Here is a 14,428-nt window from a genome sequence, read left to right on the forward strand (position 1 = left end):
GGGGTGCCATTGGCTGGAGTGGCACCCCACCCCAGGTGGCTCACACCTGCCTGCTTAATGAGCTCTGTCTGTCACTGCCAAGATTCATCTTAAAAACTTATTTTTCAACTGCCACTGTGTGCACAGTGCTTGCTCTACAGCAGGCATCGAGGGCCGGTGTCCTGCAAGTTTTAGATATCACCCTGGGTCATCACACCTGAATCAAATGATGAGTTCGTTACCAGGCCTCTGAAGAACTTCAAGACATGTTGAGGAGGTAATTTAGCCATTTAAACAGCTGTGTTGGATCAACGAGGCCTGGAGTTCGACACCTGTGCTCTACAGCCATCATTTCACCCTCAAAACGTAGACATCATTGTTCTCTTTCCAACAGGCTGTCTTTCAAAGCCCAAAGATGTAAACTATTTGAACTGTGTGGATCCAAGTGATGGGAGTATGTTCTAAGTAATCCATAGAGATGCGTTTTATTTTCAGATGTATTTTGGGAGCTTTGTCTGACTCCAAATGTTGTTTTGTCATCATTCAGCTTTTTCTCATCTACATTTTAAACATGTTCAGCTACTTTTCAACTTCTTCTGTGTGAATGTCAGCTTTCAACATTTCTACACTTTTGTTTTCAGGTGAAAATTTCTTTATTTTTCAGCTCATTCAATATTTTTAATTTAACATTTAGCAATTATTTCATTTCAGCTCAAAACAGTCAGCTATCATCAGCATTCCCACTGCAGTTTGTTGAGAAAATGCATTTTCTAGTTTTAGTGTTCTAATGAAAACTACACATTTTGTAATAAACTGCCATGTCTCCAACAGCTTTAATTGAGTCGCACTCATTGGGGAGACTTTATTACACTTGCAGTGAAGTAGAGTGGTGTTGTCAACATGAAAAAACTTCATATTCCTTTCACTTTCCTCTGTTTTCTGTGCAAGTGAAACAGACATAAATGGTGGTAGTGAAACAGAACAGAGAGAAGTGAAACTAGCACAGCTGTAAATGACAGTAAAAGGCAGGGGGACTCTTGTACTAAGAACAAATGAAACAAGTGCATATGAATAATGACAAAAACATATGAATTGTTTTCTTTCATTTAGTTGATTTATTTGACAGTGGCCTAGCTCACCCAACCAATGGTAATTCGAACACTTGTCAGGCATTGACTAAAGGAACAATGACATCTTTCAATGAATGCTTTACTTTAAATAGTGCTCCACACGGCCTCTCTTCAGTGGAACTGCATTCATGAGCGATTAATTCCTGAACAGTACACACCTCACCTCGCCTCCGGTTCCACCACAAAGTATCACCCCAAAAAAGCATCTCCTTCTGGTTGCTAAGCAACTGAAATAAGCGTGAGAGGAGTGTGGCCATCCTTCGGCAAGAGAAAAATGAGGAGAAGCATAAAAGGAGGAGAAGGATGCTCCAGTAGAGTTGAATGTGTTGATAATGAGGTGAAAAAAAGTATGAGCTTCACAAGACAAATATTAGAAAGAACCAAAACATTAGAACAATGTCACCTGAGTCTCATATGCTATATGCCATCCCACCAATATACCATTTTTTAAAAATTACAAGCAGAACTAATTATAAAAAGAATTAGGTACATATCCCAAAAGTGTCTGAGACAGAATTGGGGCAGATAAGCCTTGTTAGGTCAATGCATCTAACACCTATTAGAATTCACCCCCTCTTTTAGCTTAGCAGACTTTAGGACGAGACCAAGACCTTCCAACCATGGCTGGTGTCATTTCAATGTTTCTACACTAGAGCAGGGCGATATGACCAAAAATATTTATCACGATATACATTTGAAAATTCGCGATAACGATATAACTGACACTAGACAAAATACTTTACAACTCCACAACTTTATTATTGCAAAAAAAAAAAAAAAAAAAAAACACATCAATGTGTTTTCACTTAAACAAGGAGCTGTTTTTTTTATGTGCATTAAAGTTATATAAAAAATTATCAGTGCAAATGCAAATTCCTTGCTGACAGTTTAACCAAAAGACATTTCCACGTTCCACGGCCGACATATCCTCAGCATAACCATGTATAATATCCACAAAACTTAGAAAGTTATGTTGAAGCACAGTATGTATCACTCCGCGAGGCTCCTGCCTACAATAGCCGCAATCCTACGACAATCCATCAAGCGGTGCGGCTTCGTAGCTTACCAAAGTCGTACTAAAACATTTGACAGATTTTCGAGCGCCGTGTACCACATAAAATCGTTTTGAGGTCAGTAAACACAACCAGAATTCATACATAAGGCGCACGGGATTATAAGGGGCACTGTCGATTTTCAGAAAAATCAAAGGATTGATTTTAAGTGTGCCATATTTTCCAAAAAACACGGTAATAATGACGGCCCGCTAGCATGCGCTACCAAAAATAGTGCTTTGTTGTGTATCTGACGGACGAAAGCTAAACCAGTTCCACACCACTGAAGTTGCAGCATTTTTGCAAACCAGTTCTGGTTCGTCTGTTTCATTCCACGATCCACTTTCGCCCTTCTCATTCTCCGTCACCGCCATGCTTTTTCCGGCATGTGCGTATGAAAACAAAGGCACTGCGCATGCACGTTTTACCCATATTCTATCGCGATATTTCATTTTCTTATCATTGCCCAACATTATACTGGTATTACCGTGAACGGTATGATATGGCCCAGCCCTAGTTGACACACCATCAATCCAGCATATCAAATTTACCATTTGAATGACAAGTTGAATAGAAAGTGTTGGGTTTTTCTGGCCTAATGAGAATTAATTTAGAGCACTTCAAGTTAGCTAGTATGAGATATGGACTGTGCCCACTGGCTCAAACACACAACAACAGAGTCTTTTTTTTTTTTAAACAACCATGTCCCCAGCTACTACTACCAGATGCTCACACGGGACAGGAAGGACGGACAGTGTAGTTTTCATTACCTACACATGGTCACTGTTCAAATGCAGTGATATGTTTAGCTAACTGGGTCAGAAATACTTTGTGTGACCTGATCTAAAGTCAGGACCATCCTTGCCTTATAACGAGCACTGATAAATGAAACTGGAAGGTCAACAGGACATTGAGACTCAAAGAAGTCTTAGCTATCTTCACAACAGAAAAATGAAAGACATTTTTATGATACTGAAGACACAAAATAATTATTACAAGATGCATTGGATGCATTGCATTGGTTGATTCGCGCCCTGCTGCAAAATCATGCATTCACTTTTATGCCCGCCAATAAGGAGTAGCAGTATTCTCATGACTGATAGCTGTCACCAGATACTATCGCCACATCAGCACTGATACTGAAAGAGACAAAACACAGTGCCTGATGCCCCCCCCCCATCTCTCAGATGGTTGTGTTTAGTTTTACACAGAGTCTTGCTAATTTTAATCAGTTTGCATAGATTCAAATACATGCAAGAAGTAAAACCTTAACAGCATTTAAATACACACCACATGCCATGTCATTCATCAAACTGTCTCTGTATGTAAAATAGGAAGTCAGAAAGAGGAACAGAGGGTGGGGAAATAATCACTTGCTTCATGTTGTCGTACTGTGGCTGTTAGTCTTCTCTGACGAACGTCTGCCTTTGGCATGTAGCAAATAGTAGTATAATAAAAAATAAATAAATAAAATAGTTTATTTAACATTTAGATGCTGGACCCAAATCATGAATTCAGTGCTCTTGTTCTTATGTTTCATTATTCAGCCAGCTATGCTGAGAAAATGCACAAATCAACCAAACCAACCACAAATACAAGTGGTTAATATGTCAGCATCTTCTGTATGTATTATCTGTTTGTATGTAGTATCTTTATCACACCACTACATCCTGTATACAGAGAAGCTAGTTTCTTGAACTGCTGCAAACACCATCTGCTGCACAAACGTGCCAGTATAACATGATTGTGGCCACAGTTGATTAAGTGGTGTATTTTATAAGGCTGGTATCTTAAAATCTAAACAGTCCAACTTCCATTTTACATACTGATATCAAAAAATATGAAAAGACTTCCGTCTACTGAGCTACAGCAAGTTCAGGAGATGGAGTCCATATTCCAACTTTGGGAAGAAAAACAAAAAACAAACACTTTTTAGCTTCTATGACTCTCTTTACCCTCCCTACATCTTTCATCACACCCTTTCCTTCATGACTGCTATAAATTCTTTGAGTGGATTCATACAGGACAATGGATTTTACCTGCATTTCCCTCATCAGTGTAAAGGCAGTGTACCTACACAACAGTCCAAAAGACTTTTCTCATTTGGCCGGGGCAGTTATAGACATGGAAGGTCAGATATTAACCAACCAGCTGTTAGGCTTTGAAGTGTTCTTCTCAAATAACCCTTCAGTCTAAAGGGTGATCAAGGGTTTCTGATGTGAAAGTTCTCCCTGTGTATAGCTCTGTGCAGAAAACCACTCAGCCTGTGGACCTTTTCAGGCAGGGCGGAGCTGTATGCTCTGTCAAAGGTAGAGCTAACTTTTCTGGCTGAGATCATGTTACCAGTGTGCTGCACAGGTTCTAAATAAAGGTTTCTGACCAGTCTGATCTGGCTTTGTGGTGAATGTGTGCTGTGGTTGCCAGTGTCACGTCGCACAGCTGACTCAGAGCATTTCTTATATTCTTCATTCAATCTGAGACAACTTGATTTTATGCTGTAGTGTTTAGTGTGTTTAGTAGAATGGAGGTGTGTGTGTTTAATTTCTCACTACACATGTCCAAATAAATAAACATATGTAAGAGCATATTTGATGTATTTTTGTTGGTATCAGAGTTGTGGACCTTCCTCTCAGTACAGAATCATCATTTCTCTATCCCAGGCTGACATTTTTGAAACATTTTCACAGTAGGAAAAAAAATTCAGTCTTCAAAGAGATTTTATTTCTGATGCATTTATTATTTCTCTGGGGAATATGAAGCTTGGGAAAAATGCCCTGAAGAATGTGTCTGAATCCAAACACAATTTATCACATTATCAGCCTGCAAGTATTCCCCACACAAATTGTTCAATTATAGCTCTGCTGCATTGGTTAGTAAGCAATGTTACACAATCAAAAAAATGGTATGTAAATCTTCCCTTTAAACTTCAATTTCTTATACTCTGACATTTTGAGTATTATAGCTGTGCATCAAAATGACGGTGCCCATTCTGGAGGTCAAGGCAGTTTCAACAGCTTACTGTTGAGGGCGGTCCTCATTACCATTGTTTGTACACTGTGGATTGGTTAGTAATCAACAACAAAAAAGGCATGTGTCCATCAGTCTATATTTTAGGTGACTTTATTTTACCACTAGTCTAAGTTTTTTCTTCCCTACCGCGGATGTACCCAGTGAATGCGCCAAGCAATCTATGAAACCATCAACTCTGGAGATTTCTGGAAGAATCAGGTTGGATATTCCCTTTCTCACACATGGAAAACAACAGAAAATTGCCCACTTCAGACACCTCTGGAAACACCAATCATTGGTTTAGGTGAGGGAACTGACACGACCCCCACTCATTAGCTGTAAAAGACCTGACTATTATTTTCCGCTGTCACAGTCTGAGATCACACATACTCTGTAAAAAGAAGCTGGCAGAGCCTCCATTGGGTCCAGATAGAGTGAGAGCTGCTGCGTGTGCGTGAAAAGACTCAAGTGGTTGGATAAATTATCATTAATGAACCAGATACTCAGCACAAAGCCGTCTGCATAAGCAAATCACGAGCTTGTTGAAAGCAGACAATAGTGTAGTTTTGCCATCTAATACACACAGTGAGGAGAAGGCCAACATGAGCTTCAATTCAGTGTAATCTGCATTAAAATATGCCTCAATAGACAGTTTGGTATACTATATGAGACGCAGGTTTTACTTTTGCTTAACAGAGCAATTTATTACCACCATATTTCGTCATCACGAAAAAAAAATGAGAACATGCATCTTATACTGTGAGACAATTCTGCATAATGTTGCTATAAAGTCATAGTAACATTTGTTGACCTTCTCAGGAAAGTCAAGCAGCAGAGCTGATTAGTGTGCCCTGCATATTTACCAAGCTACCAAGTTTGAAAGAGTTGAATATGCATTAAAAATAAAATTGGTAAAAACTTTGTCAGGAGGTTTTGTTTTTGTTCACAGAAGATTTCCTGGCTTCATCCAAACAGAGGATTTAGTCACAGCAAAATCAGCAGCACTGTAATAAAATATTTCTCTAATAAGTTTATAATTAGGGTTTATTCCACTGTATACAACATGTTTTGTAAGCAGTCATGCAGTTTTTTTTTTTTATATTCAAGCGAACACTATAATGAAATAAGATGCCCTTTATCAAAACATAGAGCAACTACATAACATGTTGTCTCGCTTTCCTACCCACAAAAGGGATTTGTTGTAAAGTTATTGCTAATCACTTTTATCACCTAAGGAAGATGCAAAAGGACAGGTTTAATGAGGAGTGACGGCTAACTAAATGGAGATTAGATGAAGTACCTTGGCCAGTTTTAAGGGAGGGAATCCCACAAGCTCTTATTTCTCATTGTAAAGGAGGAAATAAGAAGAAATATTATAAGCATATACTGGTGTCAGCCAGGAAGAGGAAGTGAAACTGTGTTATCAATTCAACACCTTGCATGATGTGTCCCATAAGATCAACTGTAAGAAAAGGTCAAGCATGACAAGCTGTTGTGTGTTATCATCTCTAACTGACTGCAGAATTTTTTTTTATTTCAAACTCAGATATGTAACAGCACGATGGCGAGGGCACATCGTAGCTGTGGGGTTTCAGTTCCATTCAACGTCCCCACTGTGAAATTTAATGAAATAATATTTACAGCCAGCTGAGACTGTATGTATGCCATTAGTTAAATCTAATACAATGAGGATATGCCGAAAAGATACAAAACCCATGTTCAGATATCCAGTTTGGCTTGACATGATTTTTTTTTTCTTTGACCACATTTAGAAGACACCAATGTCTGACTCATTGAGAATTTTATACATGCTTTTCATAATCTATTGATTGTTCACTTCAAAACTTGCTTACATGTTCTGCAAACGAAGACATTTTTCAGCTACCAAAAACTCAAATCACTTTGATTAAGACAATAAAGGTGACATAATTATTATTATATCCAACTGTTTTCTTCCTAGCTTTGCATGATTTACATTTCAAACTAATCCTTTGTAGCAGACAATTCGTTAATTTCCTGTCTGAAACGAACCATTTTAGCTACTCTACCTTTAAGCCAACTTTCTTCTGACTGGCTGACTCTGGCAAAGAGGAGGTTTAAACCACAGACTGTATATAAAGAAGGGATATAGTTTCAGGGTTTGCAAAGGAAGCCAACACAGATGTGCTTTAAACCTGCATTTCTTCCCTTACAGATAGAAGAAACCAGCAACTATGGAAGGAAGTAATGGTCAGAACTTCAATAAATGGTGGATGGAAATTACTGATGTAGATAAGTAGACTAGGATATAAGCAGCTGCTTAAAAAGCTCGAACCAAGATTTAACATCCCAGGGCTAAAATTATTTTCCAATTTCAATTTCATTATACACAATATTGTGAAGCTAGTGAAAAGTGACCTGGCTAAGTCATTTTATCTACTGTTAAACTGAAATGCTAAGTAGTAATTTTACAATTTTACTAAAACACTGTAATTTTGTGCTTATATTTGACTTACTGTTATGGGGTTTTTTCTAACACATATATAATTGCAAAGTTTCTTGAAGTATCATGGCATAATTTTTGGGGCTACATTGCACACCCCTAATGCCCAGCTGTATAGAAGTCTTTGGGGAAAAACAGCCCTTTAAAATGGTAAATGGCCTGTATTTATATAGCGCTTTACTAGTCCCTAAGGACCCCAAAGCGCTTTACATATCCAGTCATCCACCCATTCACACACACATTCACACACTGGTGATGGCAAGCTACATTGTAGCCACAGCCACCCTGGGGCGCACTGACAGAGGCGAGGCTGCCGGACACTGGCGCCACCGGGCCCTCTGACCACCACCAGTAGGCAACGGGTGAAGTGTCTTGCCCAAGGACACAACGACCGAGACTGTCCAAGCCGGGGCTCGAACCGGCAACCTTCCGATTACAAGGCGAACTCCCAACTCTTGAGCCACGATCGCGCCCTTTACTTATTTCTTTTTTGATGCCACTTTGATGCTGCAGACAAAGTAGCAAAAGTAGTGAAAGTAAAAGCGTAGTATGAAAAGCATTTCATGAATATGTGTATCCTTGAATGCTTTGGTTAGTAAGACTAGAAAAAAGTTACTCTAGCTCAACCCATCTGAAGCCAGGAAGGAAGCTGATAAAAGTGCTGATTGTGCAATTTAACAGACTTGCTAGTGTTACAGTTGTATTATGAATTGTGTAAGACAGCGGTCGTTATCGTTAACTCGGTTTTCCTGGGTCTTTTCACGTGTGTTATGAATAAATATTCTTTTTTTCGGTACCGGTACTAGTTTTATTTTGTTGTATTTATCCGCGACACCTTAAAGGCCGGTCCGTGAAAATAATGTCGGGCATAAACCGGTCCGTGGCGCAAGAAAGGTTGGGGGCCGCTGGTGTAAGACATTTTAGCCTTATTATTTCATTTGGAGCCCCGGTAATGTTTAACTGTCCTGACAGCAAGTAAAGAATAAAATACCAAAACGGTATTCAAATGTCTGCTTAGCCTAATTACAAATATTATACCGTATTTTCCGCACTATAAGGCGCACTTAAAATCCTTTAATTTTCCTCAAAAATCAACAGTGTGCCTTATAATCTGGTGCACCTTATGTATGAGTTTTGGTTGTGCTTACTGACCTCGAACGGATTTTATATGTGGTACATGGCGCTCAAAAATCTGTCAAAAAATGTTTTAGTACGACTTTGGTAAGCTACGAAGCCGACCACTTGATGGATTGTCGGAGCATTATGGCTACCATAGTCAGGAGCCTGAGTAATCTGGGTCTGAAGCTCTGTCCGCGTCAGGTCCTAAAGTCAAACAAACACTGCGGCATCACTGAGAGTTAAAAACTGTCTAAATTCTTTCATCTGTAATAAAATGATCAGTGTTGCTGCTTTATTAGGTGTAACAATTAAGTTTAACATCCAGGCATCCATGAAAACAGAATTTATTAAATTTAACAGAGTTAGAAGTTAGCAGGAAGTTAGCGCACTAGTTTCCAGCTAAACATGATATAGCATGTTCTAACTGAGAGATTTCTGAAAAAATTAAACCGTACAGCTCTGCTGTCACTTCCAAGATAAATGGAGAGAGAAAACTAAACAGCAGGGACGTTTGTAGGGTTACTGAAGTTGGACTAGCTGGTAGGGCTGGGCCATATTATACCGTTCACGGTAATACCGGTATAATGTTAGGCAACGATAGGAAAATGAAATATCGCGATAGAATATGAGTAAAACGCGCATGCGCAGAGCCTTTGTTTTCATACGCACATGGCCGATTGTTGAGTGAAACAGATGAACCAGAATTGGTTTGTAAAAATGGTGCAACTTCAGTGATGTGGAACTGGTTTGGTGTTTGTCCGTCAGATACACAACAAAGCACATTTTTTTGCAGAACATGCAAGCGGCCGTCGTTATTGTCGTATTTGTCGGACTAAGATGCTCTTAAATCTGCGAGTAATCTGGGTCCTAAACTCCGTATACTTCAGGTCAAACGAACACTGCAGCATCACTGAGAGTTAAAAACTGTCTAAATTCTTTCATCTTTAATAAAACGATCAGCATTGCTGCTTAACCAGGTGTAACTATGAAGTTTAACTTCCAGGCATGCATGAAAACAAAATGTATTACATTTAACGGAGTTAGAAGTTAGCAGGAAGCTAGCGGAAGTTAGCTCGCTAGTTACCTAAGCATGATATAGCATGTTCTGACTGAGAGATTTCTGAAAAAATTCAAACGTACAGCTCTGCTATCACGTCCAACATAAATGAAGAGAGGAAACTAAACAGCAGTGACGTTTGTAGGGTTACTGAAGTTGGGCTAGCTGGTATATAATTATGTGCTACCTGATCGCTAGCGACACAGCTATGTTAGCATAACATAAACAGTGAAGCTGGAGGACGAACACTAACACTTTTCCACTTATAAAAGTTAACGTTAAGGTTCCTGATAGTTAGAGACAAATGCAATCGCATGGCAGGATGCTGTAAACGGACCAAACTTCAGTCAGGAGAACAACTGAGATAATCCATCCACAATACGAGGTTAGTCATTAATATACTGCAACAACATGGGAATAGAGCAGCTGCCAGAGAATTCAACATTGATGAATCAATGGTACAGAAGTGGAGGAAGCAAGAAGAATGAGTTTAATAAAGTTTGATTTATCTGACTGCTTTGTTTCGATTAATGTGCCTTATAATCCTGTGCACCTTATGGTCCGAAAAATACGTACTGCACACTGCAGTTTAATGTTGCAAAGCACCTCTTTTTAACTTCAGTGGATATTATACATGGTTATGCTCAGGATATGTCAGCCCATTTCTACTGGAAATGCCTTTTGGTTAAACTTTCAGCAAGGAATTTGCATTTGCACTGTTACATTTTTATAAAGCTTTAATGTACATAAAAACCAGCTTCTTGTTTAAGTGAAAATAAATGGAAGGTTGTCTTTTTGCACGAGTAATGTTGTGGAGTTGTATTTTGTCTCGCATCAATTATATCGTCAGTTATATCGTTATCGTAAATTTTCATATATATATATATCGTGATAAATATTTTTGGCCATATCGCCCTGCTCTACTAGCTGGTGCATAATGATGTGCTACGTGATCGCTAGCAACACAGCTATGTTAGCATAACATAAACACTGTGAAGCTGAAGGATGAATGCTAACTTTTTTCCAATTGATAAAAATTAAAGTGAGGGTTCCCAACGGTTAGGGACAAATGCAATCACATGGCAGGATGCTGTAAACGGACCAAACTTCAGTCAGGAGAACAACTGAGATAATCCATCCACAATAGAGGTTAGTCATTAATGTGCTGCAACAACATGGGAATAGAGCAGCTGCCAGAGAATTCAAGATTAATGAATCAATGGTACAGAAGTGGAGGAAGCAAGAAGAATGAGTTGAGTAAAGTTTGACTTATCTGACTGTTTTGCTTAATGCGCCTTGTAATCCCGTGCACCTTATGTATGAAAACAGACCTGTTCATCGACAGTGCGCCTTATAATCCAGTGCACCTTATGGTCCGAATACTACGGTATAAGATCAACAGGTACAAGTACTAGGTGTCCTGCTTGAGAATTATATATTAAAAGGTTTTAGAACACTAAAACAATTTTAAAATTACTTGCAGCCAATTGAGAAAATAATAATGATAATTTAAAAAATAACCGAAATACAGTTGCTTTTTAATCATAATTATTATTAATAATATTTTAGGATTTTTGTTGTTGTTAAGGATTCCCTAATTTTTCACTCATTTTAAACCTTTTTTTAATTTTATGAGACATTGAAGTATTTTTCTTTTATTTCCTGCTATACAATCTGTCATGTGTTGTTGCACTTTCTTGATGGGAAGTATGTTTTATCATAAGGTAAAATACACCCATCATTAGCGATACTGTTACAAAACCATAGGTTAGTGTTCTAGGGTTAACAAACGTTCAACACCAATACTATCCAGACATTGAGATACGAATGATCTTCCAGAAAAGTTGATTCAATTTCCCGTCTATAGACACCACATCAGTGACTCATACAGGAGGTCACAAAAGATTTCCCCCCCCCAAAAAAAAAAACATCTAAAGAACTGCAGGCCTCATTTAAGGTTGCTTTTCATAATTTAACAATAAAAAAATAAAAAAAGAGTGGACAAAAATGGGATCAATAGGAGAGATCCAAGGTGGAAAAAACCCCCCACTCCTGACCATAAAAGAACACAAAGGCTTCACATGTACCAAAAATACATCTTGTTGATCTTGCCGGGGGTGGAGGGGGGGGGGGGGGGTGTTACTGGCCACCCTCTGCCAAAAAAAATTAATCAATAAATAAAAATTGCTCCCCCTACCAAAATTTGCTTATGATTTGGTTTTCTTATGTACCAATTTTCAATGATGCTAACTTTAACAGCAGGAAATGACCTATGCATATAATTCTTTTCTATAATTCTTGCCATATTTTTCAACTAACCTGTATTTGACAGCAGCATAATAAAACTGGAAATTCTGTTTTTGGTGTGCCACCCCAATATTTTTTAGTGCCCCACATATGGCCACCACTATGAAAAAATTCTGGAGGCGCCCCTGTGTGGATGTGTGTCAAAGCAAGACACAAAACACTTTGTATAAATGTGTGTGAACAGGTGAAGGCAAGTTGTATGAAATGCCTTCAGTCCTCAAGTAGATCAGAATGGGTTATGGTTAATTATAAGGACCCAGTTACTTTCTCCACATAGGGCCAGGGAGGTTTGGCTAACTTCTATCCATCCATCCATCTTCTTCTTCTGCTGCTGCTTATCCGGGGCCCGGTTGCGGAGGCAGCAGCCCAAGCAGAGAAGCCCAGACCTCCCTCTCTCCAGCCACCTCCTCCAGCTTGTCCATGGGAACACCAAGGCATTCCCAGGCCAGCCGAGAGATATAATCTCTCCAGCGTGTCCTGGGTCTGCCCCGGGGCCTCTTCCCAGTGGGACATGCCCAGAACACCTCACCCAGGAGGCATCCTTGTCAGATGCCTGAACCACCTCAACTGGCTCTTTTCGATGTGAAGGAGCAGCAGCTCTACTCTGAGCCCCTCCTGGATGGCCAAACTTCTCACCCTATCTCTAAGGGAGAGGCCAGCTGACTTTCTTCCATTAATAAATAAAATCACAATTTAAAAATGGATCTTGTATTTACTCAAGTTTCTCATACCCCATATCCTGCTTTAGAGTACAGAGCGCTGGAATTACTAGCTCAGACAGTCATCATGGTAAAAGGAAGATGGAATTGCCGAAAGATGCTGTGGATGTTTCTATCGTGATTTCGGTCTAGGTTTAAGGACTGCTACATCCCTACTTAAGAGAATAATCTTTGATGCCTTTCCAGACTTCTCAGGGAGGATTACGGTTTGTCAGGCAGCCAATTCAGCAGCAGCATTAACACCTTTCATTGCAAGAACAGAATAGAATAATAACCCTTTATTGTACAACGAAAAGCAGTGGGAAGGTGAGAGCCAGCTGCCGGCATGCCGTATTGAACCTGTCAAACTAACCTTTTACGCCCATGCTTTTTGTCATGACTATTCAGTTTATATACGAACACACGCACGAATTCTTCAACCAGCTTATTTGTGCCTAAAGGCTCTCTTGCCCTCTCTAGCCGGGGCCAGCTGGCTTTCTGAAAGAGCACATTCTTCCATCTGCTGCTCAGCTCTCAGTCACAGGAGACGAATCCACCGGCTGCTGTGAAGGCACGGAGACACAACATGCCAACTACAACCCTGAGCTCGCTGCGAGTGCCCAGCAGAGGTGAACACCTCAGGTCCGCAAGACTAAGCTTAACATTTCTTAAAAACAAACAAACAAACAAAACAAAAAGCAACACAAAGTTCGCTTCAAGAGCATCTCTGACAGAGGCGACTCCTGAAGTTAAAGGAAGAGGAAACTTGGCAAACGGTCGCTCTGAACTCTGGAATCACCGTTAACACTGACTCATGATGGAGACCATTAAAAGCAATACACTGCTCCCCGCCTTGTGCCGCTTGCCAGGACAAACTCATTCCACGGCAACTCGGGAGCATCCTGTTCACTCTCCCCTGTGCATTAAACATCAGTCACGCGTGTGAGCGCTTCCATTTAAACTGGGCTCAGTGAGTCGTAGCCACTAACTCAACCTGCTAGCTAACTGCTAACAAGAGCTGCTGGCTAACGTTGGCAAAAACTTTAGAAAGAAAAAAAAAAGAGAGAAGTGGAAGCGTTGTGGATGACAGCGTTGACAGGGATCATGTGAGACATCTTACCTCAATTTGCGTATGTAAAGAAACTGGTGAAAGACCTCTTCGTAGCTAGCATTTCTCCTGCCAGCAGTCCAGCATGTGTCTGAGTATCCAGCAGCAGACACTGTGTATGTGTGGACGTGTCTGCAAACGGGGCTGGAAGGCTAACCTTAAAGCTAACAGTTACCAGTTAGCCACCGGCTCGCTAACCTGGACAGTTAGCCCCAGCGGCCTCAAGGTGTCGCTGATTCACCTACAGCGAGCTGCAGAAAACACCGTTGAATAAATCCTGTATGTTGGCGATTTCGAGTTTTTAAATAAATATAGCCAGCAAACACTTTTTTGGAAAGATTTAAGCTCAATATGAATCATTCCTGTGATTTTTATAGTCATAACAATTTGTCATTTATTTTCCCAGTGTAAAAAACAAATAAAAAACTATTATGTATCATAACACTTTGCTTCATGACACCTTGTTTGTAGTTTTAACCTGTTATAC

General features: G+C 39.7%; 1 protein-coding gene across 5 annotated transcripts in view; it reads right to left on the reverse strand.

The window, feature by feature from the left end:
• The window catches only part of LOC309710061 (suppressor of tumorigenicity 7 protein homolog), a 61,507-nt gene extending 47,331 nt beyond the window's left edge, over positions 1–14,176 (reverse strand). For 3 of the 5 annotated variants that reach the window (XM_082539228.1, XM_082539225.1, XM_082539224.1), the window contains exon 1: positions 13,954–14,176. The gene's annotated coding sequence lies outside the window, so the exon portion shown is untranslated. The remainder of the gene's footprint in view (positions 1–13,953) is intronic. The other 2 variants (XM_082539227.1, XM_082539226.1) reach the window with 1 other exon arrangement.
• Positions 14,177–14,428: the final 252 nt, after the last annotated feature.

This window comes from Aulonocara stuartgranti (genome assembly GCF_965226115.1).
Source record: "Aulonocara stuartgranti genome assembly, chromosome: 7".
Lineage (NCBI taxonomy): Eukaryota > Metazoa > Chordata > Actinopteri > Cichliformes > Cichlidae > Aulonocara > Aulonocara stuartgranti.